Genomic DNA, 15,978 nt, shown 5'->3' with positions numbered 1-15,978 from the left:
CCTATTTCACAGTGAAGCTTGAGAATGCTATGTAAACTAAAAGGCTTTCCTGGAAAAGAAATTGATGTACCTGCTTGTGTATCTTCATAGACAGATACTGAACAAAAACTGTCAGACTCCATGGCAGGTAGAGCTGTAATACTTTGAAGCTAAGAGCACACTCCTAATCACTAAATTCATAATGTTGAGGTAAGAGCTGAAGACACCATGCAGCAATCAAAAAGAGCAAGGTTAACCTCCTGCATCAGGTGTTACAAGGGATCTAAGCACTGAGAAGCTTTAGCCAGCCCACAACAAGGAATAAGGAGGAGAACATCTCTGAAATCCTTTTTCACAGATGAACATTAAAAAAACCCTCCTGTGACAGTAAGTTCCAAAAGTTCTATACCTGCTGTGTAAAGAAGTACTTTCTTGTAGCTATTTTAAGCTCACCACCTACTAGTGTCATTGAGTGCCCTCTGGTTCCAGTATCATGGGATCTGGTAAACAACAGTTCTGCATTCACCTTAGCCTCTGCCTTCATGAATTTTAAACCTCAGTCTGTCATCTCTCAGCCTTCTCTGCTCTGATGTGTGGCCATACCCTTTTAGTCTCTTCTCAGAACATGGCAGCTCCCTCTCCCAGTTGTCATGCCTTGTCACTGGCCTTTGGTTTCCAGGTCCCCTCCTGGATACCTGAATCTTGATGTTTTTGGCTGTTCAGCGCACTACCTTCAAGACAAAAGTTATAATTCGTGATCTAGCCCTCAGAACCCAGTGGTTAGAATACTGGTTTGGAAACTGCAAACTAGGAAGGCTTCCTGAGGCTCTCCAAGTTCCTCACGGAAGTACTCATTTGAAGGCCATATGGCAGCAATTGCAACCTACTTTTCATCTTTTTCAAGGTAGACCCCAAGATGGCTGCTCTGTGCATCTCAAATCACCTTCATTGGAAGCTGAGTCTGCTTAGCAATGACAGGAACGTTATTAAGTTATATCTAACAACACGTGGAAGCTTTTTCATCAATTTGGATGCTTAGCTTGTCTCAAACAGTCAAGTTAATTATGGCTTTCCTCAGCCTTCCTCCTGAATTTAACGACCAACATGGTCCTCAAGCAGCACAAATGCTCTGTTGAATGCTTGCCAGCATGCTCAGAGCCTTGCTTATTGTGCATAAAATAACCATAATGATTTGATATACTTGAATCCTAAGAATAAACATACTTTTTTTTTTTTCTTCTCTAAGCCCCTCTATGTATAGATTTAGCATGTTTCATAATGCTCTCAGTTTTTTTTTGGCAGCTGTGCTGCTGAACATTTTTGGCATGGACACTTCCTGGCAGTAATACAAACTTTTATTAGACTATATATATTATTTCATCTCAATTGTTCTGGTTTACTATATAAATGTGTGTGTCCCTCCCAGTTATCTTTCAGTGTACTATTGTTAAAATGTTTAGCGTCTTGCATTAACAGGCAAGGAATTTCCATGCACATGCTTTCTTTGTATTCGAAGATCTACACATTTATCTACTCCGAGTGCTTTTGCTTATAAAGTATAAGATAACCCTGAGAACAGTCTTTTCTTTCTCAAACAAATTATCCCAATAAACTTTCTCTCTCTGCCTTTGCCAACATACTCAGTCCTTTTCTGGAACTATATGATACTGATGAAAAAAAAGGTTTGATTTTCACTCATCTACTGATGGGCAATTTATTTAGATAATCAAAAAGATGTTCTGTAGTGTCAGTTCTGCTGATAGTATTTGCCTAATGGCAAAAGTACTTATCTTTCTGGACAATGTATTTTATATCTATGCAGTAACAGATTGCAGAAATACAAAACTAGTTGAGCTTCTAATTAGAAGAGTGAGAGTAGAATTTTTTGTCAAATGCATTTTCGGAGTTACTCATCTTCCTGTTAAATTCTATCTGCTCATACACTCTATTAGTTTATACATAGTTTGCTTAATTATTTGCTGCAGTATTTTCCATGAACTGTCTATATAATTTTCCCAGCTGCCCCTTAAAAATAAAATGGTGGATCTGTTTGAACTTTCTTCTGAACCCTCAGTCATGCTCCACAAGATCTAAAATACCCATCTTCAATCCAGAGACTGCTAAATCAAGTTTCTAAAATATAGCTGGGAATTATGTTTAATATTATTTAATTGAGACACTATCAGCTCTCCTTTTTGACTTGGACTTTCTCTGACAGGGATTTTAGTTTCCAGTTCCCCAGAGTTTATTGAAATCTGTCTTCTTAAGTCTTCTGAGTGTATTATACATTTTCCTTATTTTCCTCCTACCTCAGTGATTCAGGATCACCATCTTCCAAGCTGCATTCAGGTCTTGTCAGTCACTCTGTAGTGAGGAGAAAAAACAACTCTTCTATTGCATCCTTTACTTTATCTATCCAATCCCCAGCTCGTACCATAAACCTACAGAATAGTTTCAAAATTCCTCTCCCAGCGTACGGGAGCATATTATTCCCTCTAAAACCACTCAGTCCTCTCATTCAGACAATGTTGGTCCTTCTTTACAAAAAGTTTCATGCACCTCAGCTCCAGGGTTCACCATAATCCTTAGCATGATATACTTTTTGTCTTCTACTATTATGTGCCAGCTGCCTTTGGATCCATCTAAACTCTGGACTTTGGAGCAAGTATCTGTCTTTGAGCTAGATGGCAATGCTTCTGTTTTTTTCAGTTTCTAGTAATACAAATATTGATGGCATTGTTTTTAAATTTTGTGTGGTTTAATATTTTAAAGTGATATTATTTAATAAATCCAGAACAATAACTAATACGTTTTTATATTTATTTTACTAAACTAAATTTGTTGACATTAACGTAATATGAATTGCATATTATGAACTGTGTATGTGTTTTATGTCATGAACTGTGTACTATGCCAAATAAGTCCTACTGTTGATCAAATAGTAAGGCTTCCAGATCTAATTATTTATACCTCAGATCTCTTTTCTGTAGACATTGGACATAATCAGGAAACTGAGGGTTTTGGGTTTTGTTTGTTTATGGTTTTCTTGTCATGTCTAGAACAACTAGATTTCCTCCTTTTTTTTTTCCCCTCAAGTCTGAAACATTGTGAATTTCCATCAACTACTATTCTTAATTGTCTAGCCTCTTCTGTTAATAGTGGGCATTTTTTATTTCTGCTTAGAAACTGTGTATTCAAAGCTGAATTAATACCATTGTCGTTATAGTACACTTGTCAACTATCCTGATCATTAGACCCATGACAAAATTGAGAAGCCTAAGGTAATACAGAATAAAAATGTTTTCAATAGCAACAAAACAAATAAAAATATAATTGATTATATAATCAGAAACAGAATTTGACTTGTGAGAAATTAGTCATTTCTTTTAAATTAATTTAGAAATTGAAAATATTAATTTATACAGAACTCTATGCAATAAGTGTAGGAGATCACAAGATGAAAATCAGAGGATGAAACTACAATGGAATACATATTAGAACAATTAATTTTAATCATTGAAAATTATCATGTAATCTAATCTAGCTGTGTAAACTCTTCTGGTAGTTAATATAGGAAAGTAATCACCTCTACAGGTGATGTTCTCCTATCCTGAGATACGTAAGCATCATGGATCAATCTCTGAAACTGACTATTTTTCTTTCTTAACTTCAGGAAAAAAAAAAAAATGGATGAGCAGCTCAGGTTGCATGCTAGCTTTTAGACAGCTAAAATTAGGTGGGGTTAATCTGGCCTAGTAGGCAGCAGCTTGGAGAAGAGAAAAAAAACAAAAAAACCAAAAACAAACAAACAAACAAAAAAACCTATATAAAACAAAAACAAACAAACAAGCAAAAAAAAAAAACTTAGAGAAATTATAAGTAGAGAAAGGATTTGGAGGCTATAGGAAAAAAAAGTGTGATAAACAAAGCATTATGATAAAAATACTGCTTCCCATAAGGGAAAACAGACACAGATTCAGAGCCAGATGAGGAAAATGAAATGGAAATTCAAGAGCCAGTAAGCGGAGAGAAGAAGACAACTTCTACATGATTGAAATGTAGTAAGGACATAGCAAGAAAAGTTGAGTCATCAACGACGTAGCAAGAAAAGTTGAGTCATCAACATGGATTGAAGTATGACAGTGACAGATTGGAGGAAATAACATGAGTTTTCTATGCAAAGGTGGGAAGCAGGAACAGGAAGATTGTGTGGGTAGGGACAGGAGTCCATCTACAAGGGGACCAGAACTTGGTTAGGTTTTAGAGAAGGGACAGAAAAGATAGAAGTGGTAGGAAGCAGTGACAGGAAAATAATAGTGAGGAACTGCAGAAGAAGGAATTTTAAAAGAATGAAAAATGAAACCTAAAGGATGATTGGGGGCAGAAAAGGTCAAGTTGAAAGAGAGGAAGTGGCATGATCTGGACAGATGGACAATGCCATGTGCATGCAGCAATGAAAAATACTGTAAGAAGAGTCTATGGCATAGACAGGAGCCATTTTGACCCTGAGCAACTGAGGAATGTTATCCTAGGAAAGAAAAGATGTACAAGTTTCAGTATCAAGAGATTAGTAGTTGAAGGCATCAGATAAGAACTGCCTCCCTCTCAGGAAGGTACAATTGCTTATTTTTAGCAAAATTTTTTGTTGTTAAACAGTTTCTTAATTCTCAGAAAATGACTAAAAATTGTATTATATTTTAATTATAAAATGCAATTCACAGTTATATACTCTCGAAAAATAACAGATTGGTTCCTTACCTACTCCCATAACTTTACATCTTATTCTCATAGTACAATATTAATTTACTTAACACTAAATCCCTCCACCTCCTCTCCTAAAAAATGGTAAGAGAACCATAACCTAATAGCTATGTTTATGCCCTGTTTTCTCTTGTATTAAATGTTTTAAGATGTGTTTCTGCAATTAGGACAAAATGATCAACAGCGTAAAGACGCCAACATCAGTGGCATTATTGCTATATGTAGAAAAGAGAAAATACAGCAAATGAAACAGAATTTGTTATTTTTCTTTTCCAATAAAGTGTAGAAATTTTGCAGCATAAGTGAAGAAGCAGACTCTAAGCCCTTCTTATTTCTATCATTGAAGTTACAAGATTATCACAGTATGTTTGGGATTGGAAGGGACCTATTGAATATTAACTCTAAATATGATCTTTATGGAGAAGATTATTCAAGATACAAACTGGATTTCAAATGACCAAGTTTTATTGACCCTTAGTAGAAAATGAGTACAAAACCATTCTCTTTACTTTTAAAAATCTCGCCAGTTTGTGCATCTCTGTATGTGTATAAACAAATACATATATATACATGTGTATATATGTCTTTGTGTATTTGTGTGTGTGTGTGTATAGATGTATATGTATAAAAATTTGCTACCTTCAAATAGTTATGATAAAATCAATATCTCAGTCAGTGGGGAAATTATTACTATAATTGAAGTGGAATATAGGAATCATTTTTTCCTTTTGACCTTGAGTTGAAGTAATATGGAACTAAAAGCAAAAACAAGGACATTTTCTACCATAAACTTCAAAAGATTTAATTAATAATAATAATAAAAGTAATAGGCAGATGACTGCCATCTATCATGAACAGAAGATCTAGTTTGGTCCCCAGACAATCTCCATTTGGAAAGCAACTTGAGACAGAATCAGTTTAGGTTATGAAAAATTTAGCCAAACAACTACTTGCATAACTTACTTGGCATGTGTTGTTTTTGCAATTTAGTACATATTGCGATTGGATTTTCAGTACTTCTAGGCAATATGCCATTTAATTCTCTATATAATAACCTTTAATACCTGGAAAGGAAATGGAAAGAACTATTAAAATTTTTCTAGCTAGTACAGTGCTATTTCTGGGTAAAGTTTTAAAAAATCTGTCTGGGCAATTGTTCCCATTCAGGACAGGACATGAAGATATTGCCTCTCAACTTCAGCATACAAGAGTTCTTAATTAACATTTCTGTCTTGTCTAAAATAATGTATTTTTTTTCTGCCTAGCTTGTGGCTTCTATTTTAGCTATTTGGAGGTAAAGTGATGTGATTTCACAATTAGTGCACTTTAAGAAGCAATCCATTTAATTAACAGTATGAACCTTGTACATGAACACATGACATGCAGACTGAGTATTAAATAAAGAGCAAATAAAAACCACTGGATGCTGCACTGAGAAGAGGTTCAGATTGTGTAACATGAGTAACTTCAGGTCCCTCAGCCCTTGATCTCTTAAAAATGTACCAAGAGCTCATTCCTGAAAAGAAAAATGTTTCTATTGTCTGGTGTCCTACTTTTCACACAGCCTAATTGAACAAAATATTCTAAAATGGAAACCAAATATTCCTAGAGAGCAGAGACGAAGCATACTAGACTGCTGCCAGGCGATGATTTGAATTACTTTAAAAGAGCTTTTAATGCCACAAGCAGTGAAATGGTTGCAATTAAATGTTCCACACCCAATCTCCCCTGCCATGGACTGTCAGATTTACAGATGAGTGATGATTTCAAGTTCCTGAAAAACTGGCTATTTCCTAGCTTTTATTGCTAGAACTTACAAAAGAAAGGATTCAAACTGTGTGAATTCAATGAGTTGTTTACACTAAACAATGGTATTTATGGATTTTTTTGTGTGTTTTGACTGACAGATTTTTGTGCTGCTCTTTTTGGACACTGTCATACGTTGTGTTTCAGAGAGCCTTGAGAAATTAGTTTCCATCATAAGCGAGAGAGATTCATCTAGAGTGCTTATACTGTGTTAAATAAACTTTTGCTGAAGTTACTCAGACATTAATGAATTCTCCTTCAAGTCATCTTCTGGTGGTATCAGAGCAAAAATGAGGTAACAAAAATGTACTTTTCACAGGAATGCAAAAAGGTATCACTCAATGGATTTTTCTTCAGTTGTTTGGAATGTTTCTGTCCAAATGGTATGAACAATTCTGAGTAAAGACATCTAGATATATGGGGTTTCTGCTGATGAAGACTGTAAGCATATTGTGTTCATAAACACAGAAGCTTGTTATGATCAAGGTGGCACTGTGTAATCTCTACTTCAAACATGATCTCTTAGCATTTATGTTTGTGAAGTAACAAGGAACATCAAGGTTTCTGTTCTTAACAGAGCAATTTTGACATTGGAGAACCTAAAAGCCATGAGTTTGCTTCATCCTATCAATCCCATTTCAACCAGTTACATGAACAAAGACTTAGAGAATGCAAAAAAAGGGATTGTTAGGACTGGAAGTTTTTCTAACTTTGAGGGGCTCATACCGCAGGCACATCTGTACAAGGTATTTTACCTCCTAAAAAAGAAGAATATTCCAAAGCATTTTTTTAACCCAAGGAGTCCAGTATAGATCACGAAATTCCTGAGGAACGGGGAATTGACAGGTAAAATCCAAAGTCATATGACACCTACTTTTCCTTAAGCCAAGACAGAAGTTAATCAAGAAAAAAGTGTGGTGTGTGAGAGTTATATGTAAGAGAAAGAAAACACCCTGTTGTGAAAAATAAAAAAGAGAGAAGTGGAGAAAGATGAGAGAAGCGCAGAAATACAAGAGAAAGACATTGCCTGTGTCAGGACTCAAAGCACCCCAATAGGCTCTGCACTCTCCTCCTGGGGGGGTGCCCCGGCCCTGAGATGGTGCCTTCAAGCAGCCCTGCACCATCTCCTGGGAAAGCATGACATGAGGATGAATATCCCCAGCTACTGCCATCATCCCTGACCTGCTCACCTTGTGCAGGTGCTGCAAGGTTCCACCGTTTTGTTGGTGACAGCAAAGTGCTGCCTGTCCTGCCAGCTACTCCCAGCCCAGAGCAGCCTGCTCCTACCTGACTTCCCTGACAGCTTAGTGATATGCTTAATCTTAAAAAATAAGTTAAAATACAGATATATCAATCTGTCTGTCTATCTATCTATAAACAAAGCCTACTATGTCACTCGGAACTGGCTGTAAGGTAAGCACTGTATGTGGTAATAAGATTTTTTTCAACACTTCTGGCAGCAGTTATTCTTTGAAATCTCAATAATTATTAGAATACATTTGCCTGTGCTCTAACATATCAGCATAATTCTAGTTTTTTTTCACAAAAGTATTATTTCTTCCTCTTCAGTCTCAGTTCTTTCAAATTCATGTTTGGGTCTGCAGCTAACATCCCTACTTGCGGCATTACTACATGCTTAATGTACTGTAATGGCAGATATGCAAAAATTTGTCAGCATGCAGTACATATAACACATCTAAATTCCCTTTAAAAATAAGTTCTGTTCACTAGCAGAAAAACGAAAAGTACTTTCTACCAACTTATACACTAAATTGTTAAAATTAGTTATAACAATTGCATTTGCTATAATAAGGATCTCTGTGGGAAGCTAATTCTGAGAGAGAATTATGAATTATAATTTAATTTGTGGAGAAACAAAAAGATATATTATGGGAAGAACAAAGTGACATGAATAAGGCTGCTGGCAATTGTTGTTTTAAAGCAAAAGCATAAACTGCAGAGCTGTGGCATTTGAGAGAGCACCCTCTACTTTAGAAAAAAATCAAACTCAAGGGCTACGTTGCAACCTTATGCTCCAAAAGTAAGAATGTTAAGTAACTTCTTCAGTTGATGTTTGAAACAGAAAGGTATTTGAACTCTTAAAATGTGCATCTGTGTGCATGACATATTCAAAGTAATGTTTAGCTGGAGATCTGATTCCAGGATGAACTTGTTTTCATCCCTTTTGCTGATTTCTCTGCATTACTTGGAGTTTCAGTTATGCTATTTATTAAGTGGCATTTCTCTAGAGAAACACAATTAAACTCTATAAATCATTAAACTATCACTTTAGTTGTCTTGTAAAAAAAAAAAAAAAAGCCAAAATCCAATTATAATCTATTACTCTTGTTGCAAAGTATTTATTAAGGACAAAGAACTGTGCCTGATCATAATTTCTATGAAATGCATGGAATCTTAATGTAATTTTTGTGTCTCTTATTTGATTTGTATTTATTCAAATTTTATCATGACTGGAACAGTTAGCTTTAGGCATTTTTGAGGTCAGTAGCTCCTGAATTTATCTTCCAAAACTTCACATACATCTGTGCTTTTTTCATGCTTGCTACAGCATCACCTGTTCTTCTCTCAAAAATGCTGTTTCTTTAAAACCACTTTCGCCACCTTTTCTCCTTTGTTCTTTCATTGCATTCATCAGAAAAATAACTATTTAAAATGTTCTTGTTATTTTCGTGTGAAAAGGAAATGGAAAAAAAAAAAAAAAGAAAGAACCAAAACCAACAACAAATAAACAAACAAGCAAACAAAACAAACAAAAAACTAACTAAACAAAAACCAAACAGAATCATTGCCAGGCAACACCTAAGACAGTTATTTTCTTCCTTTTACATCACAGCAAGCACAACAGCTGCCTGGCAAGGTGTGTACAAATGACATTACAAGAAGTTTTCTCACCAGGTGCAGTTTTTACCTTCTCAGTTACTTTCTTCCTCCTGAAGAAGCTGTCCAATTAACTGGGTAGTAAGAGGCTAGGGTTGTTTGGTCTCTTGTATTCTTGCCCAGACACTGTTTTTTTCTTTCTTAAGACTTCATATTACTTTCTGGAGTATATATGTTGCTCTATATTGCCTGTTTTCCTCAGCTTTCAGCCTCTCTCCTGCCCTGTGCATTCCTTCATTTTGAGCATCCACATTTATTCTGCACTTTTCTCTGAATGTTTCATTAATGTTAGTTATTTGCAGACCATTGCTGAAGTTTAAATTTGTTTCTCTGACCATTCTACCCCTGGAGGCACAAGTTCCATGACATAGCCCTGCCAAAAATTAAGAAATTTTTAATGCTTGCCAAAATCACATGTAATAACAAGTTTCTCAACACTGTTGCTTGTTGCCCATTGTTTTCTGATAAACAATGTCACCACAGACACTCTTCCAGTTTGAAGTGACAGAATTCAGTTTTTCCACTGTCCTCAGTTTGGGGCACTATTTCTGTTAATGATCTCACTTCCTATTATATGAGTCACCTATTTAGGCTGTGACTGCTGGTTTGTTTTTCTGCTAACAACACTCACCTGTTTTCTTGTACTTCTCACTAGCTTTCCTCATTGCCACCGTGTTTCATACATACTGGGTAGTGACATGAAAGGGTTACCTGCTTCTAAAAAAATCTAGTTTCCCTATTACTTATTTATGAGGGTGTTCTAGCTACTGCTAGAGGAGCTCTGAGCAAAAAGATTGAGGCTTCCTCCAGGTTTTTCACACAAACTTTTTTCTCCAAGTTCCTTACAAACTGCTGCAAACTGTCTCCACTAACTCAAAGGGGTTCTTTGGAGTTTGCTGTACATGCCTGGCCCCACCAAAGATTATTATGAGAGAAACAATATTGTTTCCTCTTCAGAAGTGATGTAGTCTGAAAAAGAAACAGAAAACACCTGCTAACTACATAGTAAAGTACTTCATCATCTATGCTTCAGTTAAGGACTGCTGAAAGTACTTGGGATATGGATGTATTATAGTATTAAATTATAAATTCATATTTTAAGTAGTCTTGTAACATTACTTAAGTATATATATGAATGCTTAGTATAAATAAAACAAAAAATGTATATGAATATTTTAACTTACTATGTATATATATACTACCAAAATCTGTTTTTCTTTAATATTGATAAGCAAAATCCATTAAATATATGTATGTGTGGCCATCCAATAAAGAAAAACACACTTTTATTAATTTGCTCCCTGTTCTTCTCAGCTCGTATGTAAACATCTAACCTATTTTTGTTCTCAGTCACAGGAAATACAGATCTTACAGAACGTATAGCCAATGGCTTCAGGTTTCTATTATAACTTTTGTCAGTTTTTCACTATAGTGAGTAAAAGTAGTCAAAATTTTCTGATACTTTCAAAAGTATTTTTACATTTTCCATATTAGTTCAAGTAGGCATGAATCAAGAAGTAAAAATTAATTTAAATATTGGAGTTGACATACTATACTTACAAATGACTGTATTCATTCAGACTGAATTAATTAAAGATTTTGCCTGTTGCACTATTAAATAATGATACACCCTAATTTTGGGTGTTTTAACCTCTGACATTTTAACAGCAGTGTCCTGTTTTTCTTCTGTGTACAGACATTAATGTCCGCTGCCAATGTACACAAGTGCTGGCTGACTCCCATCATGGGTGCCTAGGTCATTTAAATTGTCTTCCTATATTTGCTTATAACCAGGTGGGTAGCTGGTCTTTGTAGATAAGAAGTTAGGGATCTAGGAGTCTCTTCTATGATCAGAAAAGAATGGAGCTCTTTCGCATATTCTGTACTAATGACTTGCCAGACACAGTCAAGGCCACTTTTAGCTCCTAAATTTGTAAAGTATAAAACAAGAAAATGTCTCAAAATAATCAAGTCAGACTTGCTTCATATCTTGGGCCATTACATTTGATGCAAGTGTAGAATCCAGTGGAATCTCATGAAGGTTTAAGAGCCTTCAAAGATAATTTCATTTAATTTCAGCATTTCCAGTATAATCTATGTTCAGAAAAAATAAAACTTTCTTCAAGAAAAAAAATCATTAAAAAAAGTAATTTTCGTCAAGAGAGGTGTTTCAGTCTAAAGTCAGTGACAGTTTAAAGGCAAAGACCATATGGGGTCCTCAAATAGAGTGATTGAAAGGCATTTGCCTTGACTTTACTGTCCTCAGGGTGCAAGCACATATAAACTTTGAATAAACAAGGACTTTGTTCCATAGGCACTGGGGCTAACCAAGTGTTTCTCTTTTCAGAGCTTATCTTTATCATCATTAACTGAATTTGATATGAAGAAGGGGCCAAATTTGACTGAATCTTTCCATGCATCAGAGGACTTCTAAGGGCTCTTTCTTGGTTTAATTCTTTGGTACCCAATCAGATATAAGTTCATATGGTAATTTTCCTTTTATGAGGACACATGCTCCTCTACCAGCCAGATTGTAATGAGGTACTTAAGAATTTCATGATGAAATTTCCACCTCTGTGTCAAATTAGTCTGAAATTAGTTAACAGGTTCAAAAGTTGTTAGAAGTTCAGGGTCAGATGTGGGAGACAATCCTATTATGATAACACAGAATAAATATGAATATGAATTTAATAAATATGAATTTAAATATGAATATGAATTTAAAATATTATAAAGGATGTTTATTCATTTGTTAAAATTCCTGATGTATTTTCTACTTTTTATTTATGATTCATAAATCCATAAGTTTTCCTTATCAAGATAAAATAATTATCCTTCTTGCTGCTGTAATCCAAAAATAATCTTATAACACTAGTCATAGCTACAAGCAGTTGTAATTCTGAGGAAGATCTGTTACCAGGATAAGTACGTAGTGATATGCCATATTCTGTACAGAAAAAAAAATGATTAATTAGTATGCATTTTGAAGTTAGATTGGATGCATTTTCTGACATCTTCTAAAAACTTAATGAAATTTAGTGTCAAGAATTAATATTTTTGAACTTTCTTTTTAACTTTATTTGGCTGAATGTTACCATTTTTAGTCTGATGTGGGAAAAAAAAAATATTAATTCTGATTCAATCCTAAACTGAAAAGAAAATCCAGGAAAACTTGAATAAGGTATAATTTTGGGCATTTAGTATGCATATTACCAGCTACAGAGATGTGTTATCTTACCAATGTCAAAACAAGAGCAAAACTCTGATAATTTTAGCATATGTAATAAAGAAACATTCTTTTGTCTATCATTCTTGTGTTTATTAGTGTCTATTTGCCTTGAAATAGAGCCAGATCGCATGACACACATAAACACCAGACAGATCCATGGCTTTTATTTACTGTTGGACACTTCCTAGAGCACTCATGAACCATGTGAATATTTATTTATTAACAAGAAAACAGAAAGAACAATTGTCCCAAGCATGTCCTATACAGCCAAACTGTCCCAAGGTTTCCAGAACTGAGCTCTGAAGACTTATGCAAGTTTAATGTATCCAAATCTCATCTTTCAGTTGGTTTGCTGAGGTTTATACAGAAAATTGCTGGCAGATCTAGAAAATAAATTTAAATTTTCTAAGTGTAAATTAATTTCTCTAATCACTCCAACACTCCTGTGGCAGACATTAAGGAACAGACCAATAAACAAGAATACATAATGTAAGATAGGAAACTGAGTTTGCAGAGACCAACTCTTTCTCTCCTACATTGCTCATATCTATTCAGATGCTTGTTGTCAATATTCTGTCTTAGTTTAACTGGTGGATGAAGCATATACAGGGAAAAAAAAAAAAAAAAGGTAGCAGAGACGTCTCATCTTCTGTCTTACAAAAGAGCTACAAATACATTCCCATCCTAGGCATTTCTTCGGTGTCTAAACAGGCATCTGAAAGGGTCAAGAAATTTAATAGCAGCTTGATCTATGATATTTTTTTCAGGCAGTCCAAGACACTTTCAAGACTGTTTAAATTCTCTAGAGTTCTCCTTCACTTAGAGTTAAGCTTGGAACTGCCTCATGATGACTTTATTTCTTTATAGAATGAAAACTTTTTATAATGAAATAATGTTTTCTTATATTTTTTATCACATATGTTTCTTAACAGCATCTGGAGTCTTTTGTTCCTTTTAGACAAAGCACTATAAATTTCACTTCTATTTACATCATTGCTGTGTTGGAAAGTGGTCTTTTGAATGGTAATAATCCTGGTGAAGGAACAGCAGGAAGTGACATTCCTGTCTTTTTATATTTTCCTTCAGTTTTGTTTGGTTTTCTTTGTCTAGATAACAGGTCTCTGACAATCCAGTTTCCTGACAACTATATTTTTCTGCCAAGTTCTCCATTAGTGTGATTTTCAGGTAAAATGCTGAGAAAAATAGATAAACAGAAGCACCAGGACAATTAAATCTACTCACATAAATTATTAAAGCTTTAGAAAACAGACTATCTGAAGCCTTTTTAGTCTTCTGAAGACAAAGGAAATGGTGGAAGCTTTTGTTTGTTTGTTTGTCTTGCAGCATTTTGCATAATTTAGAGATCTTTTTTAGGTTTACACTAGGGCTGGTTTTCCATCATTAAACTGAACTCAAGGTTCCTCCTAGTGCCAATGTTGTACTGAATACAGTGAGACATCAAATAGATGATCTTTATAACACAACCATCTAGAGCAGTATCCTGCTGACTTAATTTTAGCCTGTTAGAAATTAGGCACATAATCTAACCAAGTCATCTGGGCTCCCTCAGGAGGCAATAGAAAAAGAATGACATTTCTAGAGGGCAACTTAGCCTTCTTGTCTTAGGTATTTTTTCTTAGAATAAACTGACTCACCTTTGGAGACACTGTCACATTAGTTTTGCTTTGATTAAATAATGAATCCCATCATTTAAAAGCATTCTAAGGGTTTTGTGGTTTTCTTCAGACACAATATTTCTGTAAGATCATTATTTCATTACATATTACTGCAGTAGCCGAAGAAGAACTGGGAAAGAGAGAGGAAAACACAGTGAAATACCTTCCCACTGTTTTCCCAGGCTTAAATATGTGAAGATGGGAGTATTTTTAATGAGCTTTCTGTTTCAGTCAATCACACAGGGAAAATTTATGCACTCTGAGAAGTTCAAAGTCATGTTTCACATTTCAGATTTTTAAGACATGGCCCAAAGACACTGATCCAGACCAGATTCATTACACTGATGTCTGTCCAGTTCATGCAAGGCTTTGCAAGTGATCCGATGTGGTTAATGTGAGCCAGTATCTGCTGTGTAGACACTGATGCACAAGGGGCAGTCTCCTTTCCCGCTCCTCTTAGTTACCTAAATCAGATAATACCCTTTCTGTTTGGGTCACCAGAGGACAGCCCTCACTGCTGGTTGGGTTACAGGGGACATGGCTCAAACCCAAGTTTCTAGATTCACAGCAAGAAGCAGTACCCACTCTGCCTTTGCCACTGCTGCTCACTGGGAGCTGCTTTGATTTCTCCAATAACATCATTTCATCATCAAACCGTTATAGCCCAGTTAATGAGATGAGTCAAATGTCTGCAACAGACACCATGGAAAAACTGAGGGCAAAAGATGGCTATTACTGTAATAAGATGATACAAATGACAAAGGTGGCTGTTATATTTCTTTACAGAATACAACAGGAAGTTGTAGAAACTCCCGAAGTTTCTTCAGTACTGTTATATAATTCTTCTCTTTGGGGGCTACACTAGAGGACTGTTTACTTGGTAATTTGACTGCTTTTATATATTCCATATACTATTCAATAAATACAGGTGTGGGATTTCTTATTGAATAATTCTCTAATGATCTGTGAAAACATTACCACTTGGGTAATGGCAGTAGCTTATGACAACTATTCATACTGAAGACAACTGTTTAATTAAAAAGAAAATTCTAGGTTTTTTTTCTTTAAGGAGGATGCCTGGCAACCACAAGGTTCTGAATATTAACATAAGACACTTACTGTGTAATATAATACATCAACAATAATGAAGGTACATCTTGGAATTGAAGAAATGAGCCACTGGCAGAGTGAAAATTAGCCTGTATGAATAGCAAGAGGCAGTGAAATGAGAAACATATTTCTTACTGGTTTTATTAAATTGAACAATCAAACACTGGCACTTTGAATACTTGTACAACCCCTTCTAAAGGTCAGCTAACAACATCTAAATTTCATTATTTAACTTTTGCATAATTTTCTTGGTGCCAAAGATTTATTTTATAGTATAGAAATGCATGTTACATCTTCCATGTTTTTCTTATATGTGTGTTCTCAGCTCCTGCAATTTATATGCAGTCTTCCTCTCTTTAATGTGTTTTCTTAAACCTCCACTCTTGGAGATGAGGTTGAGTAGCAAACACATAATTCCAGTTTCTGTTTAAAAACTTAAAAAAAAAGGACTCTTGGCTAAAAATAAGAGTTTGAAAGGGTGCTATGAGCACACATATGGCTTCAAAAACCAAAAGGAAA

At 35.1% G+C, this 15,978-nt stretch overlaps 1 long non-coding RNA gene across 1 annotated transcript; it reads right to left on the bottom strand.

Moving 5' to 3' along the window:
* Positions 1-1,889: 1,889 nt before the first annotated feature.
* On the bottom strand, positions 1,890-15,550 carry LOC139827067 (uncharacterized). The gene is made up of 5 exons (XR_011737256.1): positions 15,469-15,550; positions 14,329-14,479; positions 9,476-10,413; positions 5,704-5,804; positions 1,890-2,343 (listed from the first exon to the last, which is right to left on the bottom strand). It is a non-coding gene; the product is annotated as an uncharacterized lncRNA (long non-coding RNA).
* Between the last annotated feature and the right edge of the window lie 428 nt (positions 15,551-15,978).

This window comes from Patagioenas fasciata, chromosome 1 (genome assembly GCF_037038585.1).
Source record: "Patagioenas fasciata isolate bPatFas1 chromosome 1, bPatFas1.hap1, whole genome shotgun sequence".
Taxonomy (NCBI): Eukaryota; Metazoa; Chordata; class Aves; order Columbiformes; family Columbidae; genus Patagioenas; species Patagioenas fasciata.
The sequence above is the reverse complement of the archived record's forward strand: the minus strand, read 5'-3'. Positions and strand labels throughout refer to the sequence as shown.